The sequence below is a fragment of the Bos javanicus genome, chromosome 9 (assembly GCF_032452875.1).
Source record: "Bos javanicus breed banteng chromosome 9, ARS-OSU_banteng_1.0, whole genome shotgun sequence".
Lineage (NCBI taxonomy): Eukaryota > Metazoa > Chordata > Mammalia > Artiodactyla > Bovidae > Bos > Bos javanicus.
This window is the reverse complement of record NC_083876.1, coordinates 32,260,562-32,272,913: the sequence shown is the minus strand read 5'-3', so window position 1 is coordinate 32,272,913 and position 12,352 is coordinate 32,260,562. Positions and strand designations below refer to the sequence as shown.

Genomic DNA, 12,352 nt, shown 5'->3' with positions numbered 1-12,352 from the left:
TGTGTGTGTATTTTTTTCTCAGTCAAAATTTGGCATCACAGTTTGGTTTGGAAAGTAAGTTTGCAAGAATTTCATGGAGTGTAAAGAAACACTCCTGTGCTAAATTATAGTTTAGATCGTTGGAGTTGCTTTGCCTGAGAGAAACCAACAAATGCTTAAGGGTAATAGTACTTAAACATTCCATACAACACTTGTAAATTCATTATCACATGTTCTCTGTTCTTTCATCTGGATCGACACCATCTGTCGCTTGATGGTTCCTATCAGTGCCAAAGAGCGTGTAAACAAACCCTACAGTTTGTATTATTTTCATTCCCTTATGAACCTTGTTCATCCAATTTGTGTCAAGTGGCTTCAGGAGGCTGTGGGAAGAGGCGGGGAATCCACACAGACCCTGGAGCCTTCCTACAAGTACAACGTTGGTGGGAGGGATAAACTGCCAGTAAATTACACCCACTGAACATCAGTTCAATTTCCCTTTTGTTTTTAAAGTGACCTAGGGGAGCCGGGGGCTTCCCAAGTGACACTAGTGGTTGGTAAAGAACCTGCCTGCCAATGCTGAAGACATAAGAGATGTGGGTTAGATCCCTGGGTCGGGAAGGTCCTCTAGAGGAGGGCATGGCAACCCACTCCAGTATCCTTGCCTGGAGAATCCCATGGACAGAGGAGCCTGGCGGGCTATGGTCCATAGGGTCGCAAGAGTCAAGCATGACTGAAGCTACTTAGCACGCACGCAGGGGAACAGAACTCAGGTGTTTAATGGAAAGAATGAGGGCTTGAAAGCCCAAAACACCAGGTCTGATTCTCTATTCAATCACATAAATGCAACCTTGGGCCAATCAATGACTCTAATCTCCAATTTTCTCATTTGTAAAATATAAGTTAACATCTCACAGAGATTTTGCATGAATTTAATCAGTGTAATTTAATTCATGGAGGCTCCTGAAGTCAGATCTGTTAGAGTTCAAATTCTGGCTCAACTATTTATTTGCTGTGTGAATCTGGTCAAGTTGCTTAAAGTCTTTAAAGCCTCAGGTTCCTCAGGATAGGTATGTGTGTGTGTATGTGTGTTTGTGTGTGTGCTTAGTCGCTCAGTCATGTCTGACTCTTTGCAACCCCATGAACTGTAGCCTGGGCTCCTTTGTCCATGGCGATTCTCCAGGCATGAACACTGGAGTGGGTTGTCATGCCCTCCTCCAGGGGATCTTTCCAACCCAGGGATCAAACCCAGGTGTCCCTCATTGCAGGTAGATTCTTTATCGTCTGAGCCACCGGGGAAGCCCAAGAATACCGGAGTGGGTAGCCTATCCCTTCTTCAGGGGATCTTTCCAGCCCAGGAATCAAACCAGGGTCTCCTGAATTGCAGGTGGATACTTTACCAGCTGAGCCACCAGGGAAGCCCTCAGTATAGGTAATATCCATACAAATAATTCCTATCTTATTGGGTAGTTGCTCCAAGCAAATGAGATTATCTATAGAAGAAATGTAGCATGGTACCTGGCACATAGCAAGTGCTCAAATGCATGTTAGCTGTTATAGGAAGCACCACACACAGTAAATTATTTCTGGTTCTCTTAACTAGGTTGCGGATTAATAGGAGGCAGTTGTGCTAGCTATGCCCAAAGGCACTCTTCTGACAAAGCATTTCTTTCTCTTTTCCTTCTTTTCTCCTTTCAAGAATGTTCTGGTACACATTAGCAAAACGCCTTAGGGGAAGGGAGCCAGAAAGGCTTTAAGTGTATTTCCTTCACAAGGAAATCCATGTGCTTTCAGAAGAAGCTAGGTCTCAGAAAGGGGCCAGTTAGAGTAAGTGCCCAAGACCGTAAATAAAGCACAAAAGAAGAGACCCTGTGAGTCGGAATTTAAGAGGATTCATTAACACTGTTTTTCTTTACGTGCTTTTTAAAAAAGTATGAATTGTGGTTGGTTGAGAGACTGAATTTTATTTAAGAGGGAATTGTGTGGGAGTTTCAAACACTCGAACTACCTTCCTTTGGGTAGTAATTAAATTTTTAGCTTTGGAAAAATGTTCAGAGTGCAGATGGATTAGCGTGAAGTTTTAGGTTGAGACTGTAACCTGGCCACACCACTGACCCCAGGCAGACGCCCACACTTCCCAACCTTGCTTGGGCCTCTCTGGGGTCTCAGGAGATTCAGCGACTTCCTTGCTTTGTGGGAGTGTCCCCTGCACCCAGCGAACATCTAGGACCGAGCATCATCTTTCCTGACTGTGTGCAGCTGCGATTCACATCACAGGCCGATCCTGATGTTCATCCTGTGTTAGGAAAAGATGGACAGAGTTACGATTTTCACTATAATGGCTTCTGCAGAGTTTTGCCATTTTGTAACTCCCCCTCTTTTCCTTTTTGTAAAATGGTTTTCTCTTCCGCAGATCTACTAAATGAATATGCTTATAATAGTGATATTTCATGGTTACCAGGCACTGTTGGGGAGGTGGGGGCGTTATTGTTCAATGGTACAGAGATGAAAACGTTCTGGAGATGGGTAGTGATGATGTTTACACAACACTGTGTATATACTTATTGCCAGTGAATCCTGCACTTAAAAATGGTTAAAGCCGTAAATTTTCTGTAATGTATGGGTTTTTTTTTTTCACGATAAAGTGCTATTTCAGCATCCTGGTTTCATCAATTTATATAGACACAAGATTTTCTAGGCAGAGAGTAGCAGGTGGCTTGGGTGTTAATGGCCTCCCATTTGGGGATGGAAACTCATGATAAAAATGTTGCCTTATTCAGGTGGGTGTCGACCCTACTGAGGTGACCAGAATACTGTGCCCCCTCGTTAGCATATGAATTCATTGCACAGATTTAGATGCTTCAGAAGTACTTGAAGATTTGCCTTTTTTGAAATTCTAAGCACCCTCCTTTCAATGTCATCACTTTTTCAGGACTGGCTTAGCTGTCAAGAGAAGAATAAGCGTAAAGAGACACTACTTCCCGTTTGTGGTGAAGTCAGTTCTCAACCTCTGGTTCCAGTTAATGAAAGGTTTTGACTGGCTCTGGTCTAATCCTGGTTCCATAACTGTAGTCCAGTTATGGGGAGCACGCGGTTCGTGGTGGGTACAGGGGGCACAGCACCACCAGACATATGGCTCCAGTGACTTTGACAGCCGCCAGGGGTGGTGCTCAGGACAAGCATCACGTTCCCCTGAAGATCCTCCCAGGAGCTCCCATCCTGGCTGTTGATCAGCCCCTGTCCATTCATCCATCCATCCAGATAGGTGGGGATACATCACAAAAAAATTACTACTCCAAGATAAATTCAATTTTCATATTGAATTATTATCCAGTTAATTCTAGCTACATAGATAATGTACTTGGGTAACAATTTGAAAACATGTTTCCAGTTCCCTTCCCTCCATCAATTTAGTTCTCTAAAAATGCAAAAGATTAACACAATTACCTTAATGTTATGATTAATTGGATATCTGTCATGCTGGATTGTCATAACTTAATGTTTCACCAGCTTCCCAAACCAAGTCTTTTTAGTAGTTTCCCTTTTTATTCTATTAAAAAAAGAAATCTTGGTCTGAGAAGCCTGAAAAAAAAAACCTTCAACGTACACCAAAAACATTTCCTAGCTTTTATTCTCCATTGATATTTGCAATTTCCCAGACAGGGAAAATATTATAAGAAAAATTCTACGCGGCTTTCCTAAGATGCCCAATTGTGACAAGCAAAAGCCAATTTAAAGATCTTTTCGGCACCCTCTGGTGGCTGAGCTGGAAAAGGAAATAGCAACCCACTCTAGTATTCTTGCCTGGAGAATCCCATAGACAGAGGAGCCTGGGGCGGGCTTCAGTCCATGGGGTCGTGAAGAGTTGGACACGACTGAGCGACTAACACACTGGTGGCTGAGCAGAGTCACGAGTTCGGCGTTCAGACCCAGAAGGCCAGTGATCTCTGAGGTTTTTTTAAATGGCCATCACTAAATTTTCCATTCATCATTGCAATTGTATCCAGATCAGGAAAGCAGGAGGGAGTGGAAAGAATTTGGAATCACGAGACTTGGACCTGAATCAGAGCTCTGTCATTTACCAGTTATGTGAACCCACGTCTGGCCAGCAAGTTTCCATAGAGCTGAGGTTGAATCTGGAATTTCTCATCGGAGATAAGAGGCGATGTCAAAACTAAAGGCATATATGATTTAATTTCTGTCCAGAAAAGGCAATTGCATAGAGACAAAATGTAGGTTAGTGGTTGCCTGGAGTTGGGATGGGAAAGGGGATTAATTGTAAACAGGCATGAAAGATCTCAGTGAGGTCAGGAAAATGTCCTAAAACTGTATTGTGGTGATGGTAGCACAAGATAGTAAGCTTACTAAAAATCATTGTAATGTACATTGAAAATGAGTGAACTTCATGATCTGTAAATTATGCCTCAATAAAGGTGTTTTTAAAAACAACAGGAAGGGGCTTCCCTGGTGGTTCAGTGGTAAAGAATCCACCTGCCAACGCGGGAGACACGGATTTGATTCCTGAAGCGGGAACTTATCACATGCCGCGGGGCAATTAAGCCCGTGTGCCACAACTATTGAGCCTGTGCTCTAGAGCCAGGGAGCTGCGACTACTAACGCCGGCTGCCCTTGAGCCTGTGTTCTGCAACAAGAAGAGAAGCCGCCATATTGAAAAGCCCATGCATCGCAATGAGAGAAAAGCCCCGGTTTGCTGCAACTAGAGAAAAGCCTGCGCAGCAAGACCAAGCACAGCCAAAAATTAATTCATTCATTTAATTAAAAAAAAAAAAAAACAGGGAGGGTGGGGAAACAGAGTGGATAACTCGGAAATCCAGGTAGAGCTAGGAAGCTTGTACCTTGTACCTGGGTAGAAGGAAAGGGGAATGTGGGGTGAGGACGTGGTCAGCAGGAAAAACGCCTAGGTTTGGAACATGATTGTGTCCACTTTCCATTGTCCATAGCTCTGCCCAGTTGCATCGCCTGAGGTTCGCAGGCTGGAGGAGGAAATGTCACTGCTTCCCAGCTCAGCCTCCTATTGTAGAGGCAGGGGCTTCTAAGGGCCTCACACAGACAGTCTGGCCATTCAGGGACATTTCTGACAGAAGGAAGACCATTAAAGCAGACATCTTGATGCAGTTACATCAAAGTGACCATTATGAAATGTAAAATCTGTGTTTCCTTCATAACTTTTCTCCATAAAAGGTAATCTGATGTGGTTGGGGAATAAGATGAGACTAAGGAGAGGGCTGGGAGAGAATGTCTTTTTTTCACATTACTTACTAATAGAAACCTTGAAAGTGTGAGGATTTACAGAAGTATCAGGAGAGCATCCGGAGAAGGCAATGGCACCCCACTCCAGTATTCTTGCCTGGGAAATCCCCTGGACGGAGGAGCCTGGTAGGCTGCAGTCCATGGGGCTGCTAGGAGTCGGACACGACTGAGCGACTTCACTTTGACTTTTCACTTTCATGCATTGGAGAAGGAAACGGCAACCCACTCTAGAGTTCTTGCCTGGAGAATCCCAGGGACGGGGGAGCCTGGTGGGCTGCCGTCTATGGGGTCGCACAGAGTCAGACATGACTGAAGCGACTTAGCAGCAGTAGCAGCAGCAGGAGAGTATCTGTCAAGCTGGGTAGAAGGAAACTTATCAGGAACTCTAAGAGAGATGATAAATGAATTTTGTTAGTTTAGCTTTTTATTTTTAGAAAAAAAAAAGAACAGAAAGAAAAAGAAAATAAAAATAAGACACAGAAAGTTTATTAGTAAATAGCATTATATCATGTATACCAAACGGGCTTACTACCCTCAGTATAACAGACACAAACCAGAGAAAAATGGGCAAAGGATCAGTACAGGTAAATCACAAAAGGAAAAAATAATTGAAGAAATATGATGTCAACATAAGAAACATCATTTAACCTGGCTACAAATTAATAAATGTTACTAAGAAAACAAGCTTTTTTTTCACCTATGAAATTGGCAAAGATTATGAAGATTGATGCCGATTATCCTTAGTGCTCGGGTAAATTGTTACAACTTTCTGGAGGGTAATTTGGCACTACACTCAAAAGGTAAATATGGATACCTTCTGGCCCAGCAATTTCACTTTTGAGATTACTTTGTGCTAATAATTATGCTAATAATTAATTTCACATGTGTGAAAAGATATATATACACATTAGGATGTTCATGACTGAGTTAATTATAAAGGCAAAAAATATAGAAAAGGTGTTCTCAAACACCCTTCAACAGGAATTTGATTAATATTGTACACCTGTTTGATATAATATCTGCAGTAATTAAAAATGGATGTGATCTGTTACATATTTGGGTCACAGAGAAATGTTTATAGTATGTTGCTAAGTAAAAAATATCAGCATCATAATAGTGTAGAAGATATGACTCCATTTTTGTTTACAATAATAGTGTGTCTCCCTGTGTGATGGACTGAAGGTGCACTGCCCAGATGCCTCTTCTAAAAAGGACTTGTTGCTGTCAGCCTGTTCAGGAACTGCCCAGCTGCAGGGCTACTTCTCCCCATGTCCTACCCTCCTGAGCAGAGAGGCAGGGGTGGGTTGGCCATTTCAACTCAATAGTGAACATCATTGATGGGTTATTTTTCAATTCAGAGCTCCCAGTCAGATCTGCCAAGGTTGCAACATAGCTCGAGTTCTCTCTCTACGTGATTCTGTTTTCATCCCTTTCTTTCCATGGGTGTTGACCCCAAAACAATTCTTGAGAAATATCCTGCACAATAAACTCCATTTCAGCATCTGCTTCCCAGAAAACTCAAACCAGTGATTTTCATACTGTCCAGTGAACACATTCTGGAAAAGCTTTCATCAAGTATTTTGTTTCGGATGGGTTGTATGCCATAATTTTTGGCACTGTCTTATTCTTTTAAAATAAATATGTGTGTTTTCTTTTCATCAGATGAAGATAATATAGCAGTTTTTCATTTGGGAAAATAAAGAGAAAAATTAACAGCTTGATTCTATTCTGGTCAAGATGACCACATCTAAGTATCCATATTGAAATGGCAGCATTCAAGCCATTTGGTGCTTGGCCTTCTGCATGGGGAAGGTGAGCTGTTCTGAACACCCTCCTGGCCTACACCCTTCCTACTGCTCTAGCTCTTGGTTCTGGTGGGCGTTTTGGCCTGACTCTCTGCAGGTTATCAGAATATTGTTGAGGTTGCCTGTGCAGTGTGAGATGCAATTGGCAGGGGCGGCGTGAGGGTCCACTGAAGGAGATGTGCGTCCACGTGGAGGGAGTAGGTGCACACCAAATGCTACATGTTGATAACTTCTCAAGCCTCCAGGGAGTCTCTTCTTTTTCATAATGAGTGGGTGGAACCTGTGTGCTGGGAGGGGAGCCAGGTGATACCTGCCCTCGAGATTCCTTAGCTCAGAGCCTTGAGCTGTTTGGAAAATTATCTTATACCACCTATACCAGAAGAATCCATCTACTAGCTTTCTTCTGAGTATCTTGTGGCCTTTCCAGATTTTGGTCACATTCTTGGGGCCACGTTGAGGGGTGTATGAAGACTACAGGGTTAGATGCCATTGCTGCTGAGAACAAAGTATATTATTGCATGGCTCACACAGTCTTAGAAAGTAGTGAATTAGTTATTGCAGCAAAGACCACGAGTCTTCACATGCTCTGAACATCTATTCTGGTCCCCTCGTCTCTGAGATTACCCAAGGAACTGGTGTCCAAGATACAAGTCCTGTCTTAAGTCTTCTCCCAGATGTGTATGAAAAAAAATACTGATAAAAGTTCTTCCTTTCTTCTTCAGCCAAAAAAAACCCCACCATGCAGTTCAAACTCTTATGGTCTTAGCCCCCAGTGCAAAACATATGTCAGAAACAAGCTGCCTCCTACAAAACAGAAATAGAGTCACAGATGTAGAAAACAAGTTTATGGTTACTAGGGGGAGACAGAGGGGTGAGGGATAAGTTGGGAGGCTGGGACTGACACATATATGTCGTGTCTGCCTCTGTGTGACCCCATGGCAGACAGCCGCCAGGCTCCTCTGTCCATGGGATTCTCCAGGCAAGAATACTAGAGTGGGTTGCCATGCCCTCCTCCAGGGCATCTTCCCAATCCACGGATCAAACCCAGGTCTCCTGCATTGCAGGCAGATTCCTTACTGTCCGAGTTTCCAGAGAAGTCCTTTCTATGTAAAACAGACAATTAATAAGGACCTATGGTATAGTACAGGGAACTCTACTCAGTACTCTGTAATGACCGGTATGGGGAAAGAATCTGAAAAAGAGTGGATGTGTGTATATGTATATCGGACTGACTTTGCTGTACTCCTGAAACTAGCACCACACTGTAAATCAATTACATTCCAATAAAAATTTAAAAACAAACAAATAAACAAAAAACAAACAAGGGACTTTAAGCTGAAACGTGGTATCAGTCAAACCAATCTGCAGCACAGCAAACTGAGCTGGAGATCCTCGCCAGCTCCGTAGTTGTGGACTAAACACCTGGAAAGTAATACCTCTGAGCTGTGGTGTGGAGCCAGCGGGCAAACCACAGCTGGCGATGGCTGGTCTACTGGGACTCCTGGGGTCCACGCACATCTGTAGGAGGGTTGGCAAAACCAGTTGTGTGACTTCTCAGTCTGATGGACTCACAGTACAAAGACGTAGCTGAAAGTGGTTTCAGAGCTTTATTAAGCATTATTAGTTTCTGTAAACAAGCCAGAAATCAAAGCCAGATGACTGAACTTTGAATAGTCAGAAAACTGAATTGATTAGAAATAAGACTACTGATGTACAAATACACTTTGCTTCTGATGCCTGACAAATATAGTTTTGCTGCAGTTGTTTAAGATACCGCCTCTCATGGTTGGTGAGGAAACAAATATGCTCTGAATGTGCAAAGCAGAGACATTGTGTAACATGGGGCCTGAGGGCAGCGACCATATGGTTCACTTCTGCTGACAAGCGAGATCCTTGCTAGACTGGCTGTGAAGAGCTGCAGGAGTTATTGGAATTTCTGTGTTACCAAGGGAGAATTAAGGAATATTTACCGACTGGGTTTCTATGGATCCATATTTACTAGCAAAATCCCAGTGTGAATAAGGTCATAAAATCAGTCATTTATTTAATATTCGCTGTGAGGCACTCTGCTAAGTCCTGATGCTAAAACAGAGCATTTGAAATAACTGTTGTAATGTGTGGCCATCTTATGCAGAGGACAGAAAGCCTGTAGCTATTTGCAGCTCCCAGCATTGCAAAATCTATGCCAAAACATGCAGAGTGAAAGACACATAAAGGCATACACACACACACACACACACACACACACACACACACACACACACAGTGCTTTCTGGGCATGGAGAAGAAAGCTAAGTGTCCCTCTAGTTAAATGATACATTCTCTAACCTTTTTGATATTTGCAAGCTAATTTAAGCTCTGAAGATGTCTTCTGTGTTGGGTGATCTCCGGGATGCCGCGGGGTGGCTGCGGATCCCAGAAGTTAACATTGAAGTGTCGGAATTTTTGTTCTTTTCCTGCAGAGGTACATAGAGCTCCATTGTCTGTTCTCTCAGGCGGCTCTTGCTGGCAGATTCTGTGTACAATCACAGAGGGCAATTCTCTTTCACTAGGGATGAGAACGCTGGGGGAGCAGCTCCCCTCTGCCCGGAGTGCCACTTGCTCCGGCCCCAGCTGCATGGGGAGGAGACGGCTGGGGCCAGCATGGGGAGGAGCTCGGACTCCACACCAGCAGCAAAGGCAGAGCCCCCAGCATCCTAGCTTCCCCAGGCCTGACAAACGCCCGTGTCTGTGCTGAAAATCCAGCTTGGAGAGGCTCCTCTCGGATGACACCTAGAGATGACTGAAGGAAACTGAATTCTGGGCAACCAACCGGAAAGGAATTGAGTGGAAGCAAAGTAAGGCTTGTCTCCCCTCTGTGTGCATTTGTGGGGTGTCTTGGGTGTGCTGTGGGTGAGGTGGGGAGTCCTGAGGGGTAGTGAGGAAGCACTGACAACTCTTGTTGAGAAGCATCCAGTTAGATTTCTACCTCATGGGATGAGACAACAAATACGAAATATTTCCAGTGGATGTTTTCATTTGTAAACAAAACCACAAAGAAAGAAAAAACAGAACTTCTCAGTGAAGAAAAAAGAGGTTGTGGGCAGAGCTGAAAAAAAGAATATTTAGGAGCCCCCAACAACATTTTGTGAGTGATTTGAGGTGGAAAGCAAGAGAGAAGGAAGCTTTCAAGCCAAGAACCAGATCTCTGGTCTTGCAGATTCAGGGCTCCTACATCCTTCTCTCCGAAGTGGAGGCAAGGAAGACTTTGCCTCAATCACCCACCTCTCACCCACCACCTACCCAGGCTGTTCTGTCTCTGTCTCAAACAAGGCAGTCTCTGAATTCTTTACTATGACAATTACTTCATTTTGCTGCAAATAATGAAAACATTTTTGAACCAAATTTCTCTGTGGTCTGAAAATGGGGACAGGGCTGTGCCTCTGAATGAGGCTGTTAAGATCCTCGAGATGGTTCACCTTTTAGGACTCCAAGGGTGTGCCCTGAGACGGGAACTGAGATTCTGGAAGCTTCTGAGGTGTGTTCCAGGTCTTCAAGTCATTGGGAGAACCATGTCTGACCTCACGTGTTCAGTCGTGTCTGACTCTTTGCAAGCCCGTAGACTACAGCCCCTTAGGCTATCCTATCCACGGAATTTTCCAAGGCGAAGAAGACTGGAGTGTTTGCCATTTCCTACTCCAGGGAATTTTCCTGACCCAGGGATCGAACCCACATCTCCGCATCTCCTGCATCTGCAGGTGGATTCTTTACCACTGAGCTCCATGGGAAGCCCATTCTGATCTCACAAAGACATGTTAATAAGAAGACTTATCCGGATAAATCTTAGGACTCCAAAATCTCCACACGTAGCCTCTGAAGGAATTCTGTTTCCAAAACCATTTTTAATCTCATAAAGTCCAAAGAAAGTCAGAAAAGACTTTCTTTCCTTTTCATTAACTAGGGGGAAAAAATCCCTAATGCATTTTTTTGCAATGGGCTAAAGTCCCCTTTCCAGGCTAATTGGAAATGCAGGAAACAAAACATCGATGTTGGCCTTTTGGTGGAGATGGGCTCAGGAGGCGCTGAGTCCCACAGCGGAGGTGCTGTGACCAGGTGCAGGCAGCGGCCTCCACACTGAAGGGCGCAGTAATCGTCTCTCCCTAGGTTCTCAGGCAATTGAGAGCTACGTTACTTAAGATTCCACGTGAAGTTATCGATCTCTTTGCTTAAATAAATGAATTTTTAAGGACATCCCATCTAGTCACACTGTCTTGAGTTCTGGCTGTGTCTTATTTGGTGGGAGATGGAGGGTAATTCTCCTTGTTGCTTTTACACATTGTGTGACAATTCTTGTCCCAGACTGGCTTTTCAAGAATGTTGTATACAAAAAAAGTCCTGGAGGATAGAGATAGAGTCTCTTTTGGGGGCTGAGGTCAGATCCGTATTCTGGTGAGGATAATAAAGGCATTGTCTGTCTCCAGAACAAAGGTTGGGTAGGTTTGCTGCTGCTAAGTCGCTTCAGTCATGTCCGACTCTGTGCGACCCCATAGATGGCAGCCCACCAGGCTCCCCTGTCCCTGGGATTCTCCAGGCAAGAACACTGGAGTGGGTTGCCATTTCCGTCTCCAATGCATGCAAGTGAAAAGTGAAAATGAAGTCTCTCAGTCGTGTCTGACCCTTAGCGACCCCATGGACTGCAGCCTACCAGGCTCCTCCGACCATGAGATTTTCCAGGCAAGAGTACTGGAGTGGGGTGCCATTGCCTTCTCCGACTATTAGAAAGATTGGAGGTTTTCTAAGCTCACAGTTCCTCAGCTTTGACATAGATCTGTGTGCACGGCAGCCACCTGTGCCCACATCAGCATCACTCCCATGGGTCTTGGGGCTCCAGAGGAAGCCATGAGAACGTGAAGCTCAACGCTGCCTGCTGTGCTGTAACAATGTCCTCTGTCTCTGAAAAAGGGCTCTGTGTCTCCCACCTGGATCCCTGAAGCTGTGACCGGCAAACTTGTTAGCCAACAAGCAGGGTAAAAATTTCAGCCTCCTCACAATTATTGACATTATTTTGTCATCTCTTTGGGTCATCATTTCATTTGAAGTTGGGGGAAATGCTGTGAGGATGTGATAAGGACAAGAAAGGTAAATCGAGTAGCTAGTGTGAGTGTACTGATGCTCTCACCAGGGGCCTGTCAGCTCCCCGGCTCTCTTTACTCTTTCCTTGTCCCCATCAAAGCTAGCAACAGGCCAGGGTATGGTGCGGCACACCCTGAGTTCTGCAGGGCAGTGACTGCCTTTGTATACTAATCACTCTGCAATCC

The 12,352-nt window shown here is 44.3% G+C and overlaps 1 protein-coding gene across 4 annotated transcripts in view; it reads right to left on the bottom strand.

The window, feature by feature from the left end:
• Nucleotides 1-497: 497 nt before the first annotated feature.
• MCM9 (minichromosome maintenance 9 homologous recombination repair factor) overlaps nt 498-12,352 on the bottom strand; it is a 126,701-nt gene continuing 114,846 nt past the window's right edge. For 2 of the 4 annotated variants that reach the window (XR_009738428.1, XM_061427456.1), the window contains one exon: nt 498-2,275. The gene's annotated coding sequence lies outside the window, so the exon portion shown is untranslated. Of the gene's footprint in view, nt 8,643-9,383; nt 9,571-12,352 lie in introns of all 4 variants that reach the window. The other 2 variants (XR_009738426.1, XR_009738427.1) reach the window with 2 other exon arrangements.